The sequence below is a fragment of the Nelumbo nucifera genome, chromosome 2, assembly GCF_055504915.1.
Source record: "Nelumbo nucifera cultivar China Antique chromosome 2, China Antique-T2T, whole genome shotgun sequence".
In the NCBI taxonomy this organism is placed as follows: Eukaryota; Viridiplantae; Streptophyta; class Magnoliopsida; order Proteales; family Nelumbonaceae; genus Nelumbo; species Nelumbo nucifera.
This window is the reverse complement of record NC_142650.1, coordinates 3,179,384-3,185,335: the sequence shown is the minus strand read 5'-3', so window position 1 is coordinate 3,185,335 and position 5,952 is coordinate 3,179,384.

The following is a 5,952-nucleotide window of genomic DNA, read 5'->3' as shown; positions in this document are numbered from 1 at the left end:
AAAACCTATAGGCTCATGTCAAGAGGCAATGTGATCAACATTCAGAGGCTTTCCATGGATGCGCTCACCCCCTAAATTGCCACCACTGTCCTCATCTCCAATCGGAAGATTCCACCATTGCTGCTCTTCCACACCATGCCATATACCCACATGCCAATGAAGTATGTGTAGATGGCGGTGAGACAAGCGGCGGTGATTGCAATGGGCTAGGGTCATTTCAGCGTGGTGAGACAAGCAGCGCCCAAGGGGAGAGAGAATGAAGGGGCTGGATGTGGAGGGGTTTGTCGTCACCACTGGTTAAGGACCAACTCGGTTTTGCCACTACTGAAAGGAAGAAGACAATAAGGGTAAAAGTGGATTTAAAAAAATTATTCAGTCACGTGTGAATTTATTTTGATGGAATATTAATAGATGTTAATGGCAAGGGTAGAGTTAGTCAATTGTCAGAAACAGTAGAGGTACCGTTAGACAATAGTCAAACAGTAAGGGTATACTTAGTCAATTAGCTAAACCATAAGGGTAGTTTAAGAAATTTACCCAACTTTTTAAGTGAGTCAATACTAACCGGATCATCCCCAACTATGATTAAATCATCCACATAAGCTAACACAATCAAAGTGCCTCCAATTTTTTGAAGCATGAAGAAAGTATAATCTGTAGGAGATTGAGAAAACCCTCTTTGCTTAAGTGCATGAGTTAGAGTTTCAAACCAATTTTGGATGCTTGCTTCAGTCCATATATTGACTTTTTCAGTTTACAAATACGGTTGTCACCTAGAGGAAGAAGGCCTAAAGGGGGCTGCATATATACTTTTTGATGTAGAGTGCCATGAAAGAAAACATTATTTACATCCATCTGATGCAAATGCCAATCCCGTGAAGCTGTTAATGCTAATAAACAATTGACAGTGACGAGTTTAGCAACAGGTGCATAGGTTTCAGTGCCACATCGTCAGTTTGGGTATAGCCCTTGGCTACAAGGCATGCTTTGTAGTGCTCTATACCACCATCAGGATTGGTCTTAATTTTGTAGACCCATTTACAGCCAATAGGCTTTTTTCTAGGAGGAAGATCTGTTAGAGACCAAGTTTTAGTAGCTTCAAGAGTGGCAAGTTCAACTACCATAGCATTACACCAACATGTATGTTGGTTGGCTTGTTGATAGGTGGTGGGTTCATGCCAGATCTTCCCTTTGCATCCCAACCAGGAGGATAACCAACAAGTTCGTAGCAGCGATCTTTGCAGTGTCCTGTCTTTTTGCAATGATCACAATGGAGCTTTGGTCGATCTTTGGCGTTCTTGGAACCACCTTTGGCCTGATCAGTTACATGGAAAGTTGTTGCTTCAATCGTTGGTCTCCGTTACCCAATAACCTACGGATGTTTCTCGCATAAGCCTTGTTCACAGATGGAAGTGGCTCCATTCCAAGAATGTTGGAGTGAACAGTACTGAACCGGTCATTAAGACCCATGAGAAATTGGTAGATGCGGTCATTTTCGCATTCTGCTATCAAATCTTTCATCACACCACAGGTGCAGCAAGTACAGACTAGCGCTGGAATATAAGTTGAGAGTTCATCCTAGATCGCCTTCATCTTTGTGTAATACATTGAAATAGAGTATTTCCCTATGAGAATCTCTCTTCGAGATCTAACCAAATTGCGCGAGAATCATCCATGTAAGCAACGTTGCCATGTAATTCTCTAGTCAAGGCATTGTAAATCCAGGATATGACCATTGAATTACATTTCTTCCAGGCAAAAAGCTTTGTTGGTTTTGTTTGATCTAGCTTCAAGATTGTGCCATTAACAAAACCGATCTTATTTTTTGCCCAAAGAGCATAGCTAATTGCTGTTTTAAATGAAAGATGTAGGGGTCATTTCCCTATGAGAATCTCTCTTCAATATCTAACTAGATTGCACGAAAATCATCCATGTAAGCAACGCTGTCATGTAATTCTTTGGTTTTGTTTGATCTGACTTCAAGATTGTGCCATCAACAAAACCAATCTTATTTTTTGCCTAAAGAGCATCCGTCATGGCTCTTTTCCAAGTCTGATAACTGTCAGTGTTCCGTAGAGTGGTGACCAACACCATGACAGGATTGTCAGAGGTGCCAAGATAGTATAGAGATGTAGCATCCATCATTGCTCTTCGATGTCCGCATTTCTACACGCATAACTTCTAATAGCCATCTTCTTGTGATATGAAGAATAACAGAGTCATTGGCGTTATTGGAGAGACCAAGATGCAACGGTGGATTAGACTGATGGCTCTGATACCATAACAAAATTATAGAGATGCGATGAGAGAGGGTTGTGATGAGTAAGTGTAAAGCTCAACGCAACTTGTGATGAGAAAGAAACTTTGTTATTATTTCTTATTGGTACAAGAGAGTATTTATAAATACAATTGATGCCTTAACCACTTGCCGAGCATGTGGCAAGAACCAATACCAAAATCAAGAAATGGATGATAGCTGGAGAAGTTAATTGGCACATGGTCTTGATGTAGTAATAAAGGAGATAAAAGACATGTTGAATAGTTGAAATCGGCTTCAATTGACGCTGATGCTGCTTCCTAGCTAAACAACCCACAAATTCCTCTCCCGTCCAAACAATAAAGAAAAAAAAAATAAAAGGAGAGTAAAAGAAAAGAAAGTAATGCATTCAACAATTGATCTATGGTGATTGGCATTTGCACAAGTTGGGATATTCTGCCATAAAACACATTCCAACCCTCTACCAACTTGATTTAACACCACACACTTACCATGAGACTGAGACTCACCATAAAAGTGGGATCCGCCATATATATGAGATGTGGTGTGAAATCATATTGGTATAAGATTGAAAGGGTTGATCCTTGGATTCCTGGTCTTATTAAGATTGATGGATCGTTGGATGTTAATAATCGTTTTTCTAGCTTTGTTTAGCAGGACAGATTGTTGTAATTCGTTAGAGGTGTTCCCTCTAGGCCTCTATCAAAGTGAGAATAGTGAATATCAACCCTTGAATTTCACGCTAATTGATACATTGAACGAAGAACCATGTGGACCCACCATAAAAGTGAGACCCGCTATGAATGAGATGTGCATTGTTGGATCATGTTGATAATGGGGGTTGGAATGTGTTTTGTAACTTTTGTTGGTAGGAGATCCAGACTCCTTTTTAGTCAGCAGCAAGGTTTTTAAAAACGAATTGGTCAGGGGTTCAGTTCTCAGGCCGAACGGTCCGACCATTTGAATCGAACAGACAACCCATTTTGACAAAAAATAAGAAATAAAAAATTTAAAAAAACGGTTAAATCGTTGGATGGTTCAAATGATTTGATCGCCTAAACCAGCAATTTACTGACCAAATCAATGGTTTTGGGCAAAATAACAGTTTTGGGGTGAAACGAAATTGATCACCTGACCACTTTTTCCGGTCCAATATGGTTTTAAAAACCATGATCAACAGCATTACTCAAGTTCCACTAAGCTGGGTATGAGCACAGTTGTAAAGTTGTGAATCAACCTCTCTACAGAACGGTCAAACCGTTCAACCCACTAACCAAACCCTTGACTGGTTCAGTCTCCGGGTCATTTTTAAAAACCATGACTAAACTCATTTTTTTAACATGGTTTCCATAACTCCAATAAAAGTTTTAATTTTAACCCAACAAACAAAAAATGCTACCAGGGTTGGGGAGGGTGGGTTGAGGGAGTGGAAAAGGGATGTCAATGGCTAGGGTTAAATGGTAAACTCGGTTTGACCTGACCCTATAGGGTCAGGTTAGGGTCAAGTATATTTGGTTTAGGGTTGGGTTAGGGTTTTGGCTGACCCACCCCCACCGAGTTCGGGTTTTGATTCTTTGCATAAATGCCAAGTATTCTTGCAATTTTTTTGACTTCAAACTTTATAGGCTTAAAGTTTAGAATTTAAGTATATGTTGATTTTGATTTTCTTCTTTTTTTAAATGAAAAAAAACACCTTAGAATCTATACAACAATTTTCTTATTTAAATTAATGTATTTTAGGTTTTCAAAATGTGTTAAAAAATACATTTAATACATTTAAAATTATATGGGTCAAGTCGGGTTGGAATCAGGTTAAACCCTATAGGGTCGAGTTAGGTTCAAAAATTAGGGTTGTCACAAATAATGCCAAACCGGCCCAACCCAACCCGATTTGATCAGTTTTTCTTCACCACCGGTTGGTTTAGGGTTGTGAAGAGGGATAAACCAATAATTCGATTCGGTTTCGATTTTTATGTATAAAAACCGAAACTGAACCAAGTTAGTTTTTGATTTCCTAGTCTTTTTCTAACTAAATAATCCCTATCCTAGTTTCTTCTTTTTAGTTAGTTACTTATTTTTAACATTAAAGAACAATAAAACATTAGTTAAATGGGAATTACTTTTGTCTTTAAGATTGTTTTCCTTTTTTGAGTAGGAAAATTTACACAACATTTAGGGTTGTTCACAAACAATGCCAAACAAACCAAATCGACCCAAACCAACCCTTCATGGGTTGAGTCAAACCAACCCAACCCGACTTATGAACAGCCCTATCAAAAATCATGTTTTTTCAAACCAGGTCAGTGCGGATTAGGATTGAGTCACACCTGTGCTGAACCCGACCTGTTGACATCTATTGTGGAATGGGCTTCCCCCAACTGTGTAGCCCCATGGCTGAGCAAAAAAAAAAACAATAAAGCAAACTGACCGAAACCGAATCGAAAAATCAGTTAACCGAACCGGTCAGTTTGGTTTCAGTTCGGTGTTTTTAAAAAACTGAAGATACCAGTTCAATTTCGGTTAACCAATATAGAAAACCGACAGTTAACCGAACTGACCGGTATACATATATTTCTATAGAGCTCCCTGTCCGATCTTCCCTCCTATTTCCCTTTCTTTGTTTCCAATCCTGGCTAAAGTAGCTCACAGAATTGAAAAGTTACAGAGTGACTTCCTTTGGAAAGGGTGGGAGGAAAAAAAAAGATACATCTAGTAAATTGGAACCAAGTTTGTACTCCCAAGGAAAATGAGACCTTGGGGTTGGAAAACTATAAAGTTATTTAACGTTTCTCTCTTGGGAAAGTGGATCCGGAGATTTGAAAAAGAAAAAGACAATTTGGTGAAGGAAGCTAATTGCGGCTAAATATGAGACTGATAGTGGTGATTGGGTAACTTCTACCCAATTGTTTTCTCTGGGATGTTCTCTCACTTCTCTGTGGAAGAAAGTCATGGAAGCTTTACCGCTTCTAAGCAGAGGTTTGACTCCAAATGTGGGTAATATCGAAGGCTGAATTTCTGAAAGGACAACTGATGTAGTAACAGGCCTTTAGCGGAGCTATTTCACCGGCTGTTCCAAATTGCTAAGAACCAGAATAGTTTAGTGGCTGACTGTTATGAAGTTAGAGATGACACATTCTCCTGGAGGCCTTCAGAGTTCAGAAGACCCTTTCAAAACCGGAAAATTGATCTAGTCTCAGAGCTGTTGGAGCTGTTGTCAAGGCAATCCCTAGACCTATTGGATGAGGACACTATGGAGCTGGAATTGCAGTGTTGATGGGCTGTTTTCTGTCAAATCTTTTGATAGGATTTTAAGTAATCAGTTGGTTGTTCCGGCGGCTACTATTTGGAACTCAATAGCCCCTTCCAAAGTAAATGCCTTGGCCTGGGCAGCGGGTCTAGATAGGTGCCTTACCAAAAAGAGTGATAAGAAGAGGATTACAGATTCAGGATCCGCTGTGTGTGTTGTGTGGTCAAGCTGAAGAGGATAGCAGCCACCTGTTCATTCATTGCTTTGTTTCTTATTTGAGGGCATTTTCTCTGCCTTGGATCTTAATTGGGTCATGCCTAATTCTGTTATGGATCTGCTATGGATTTGGGATCTACAAGGTTTATCCAAGCTGGCTAAAAGTGTTTTGGAGTGCCATTCCTGCAGCAGTGATTAGTACCATCTGGTC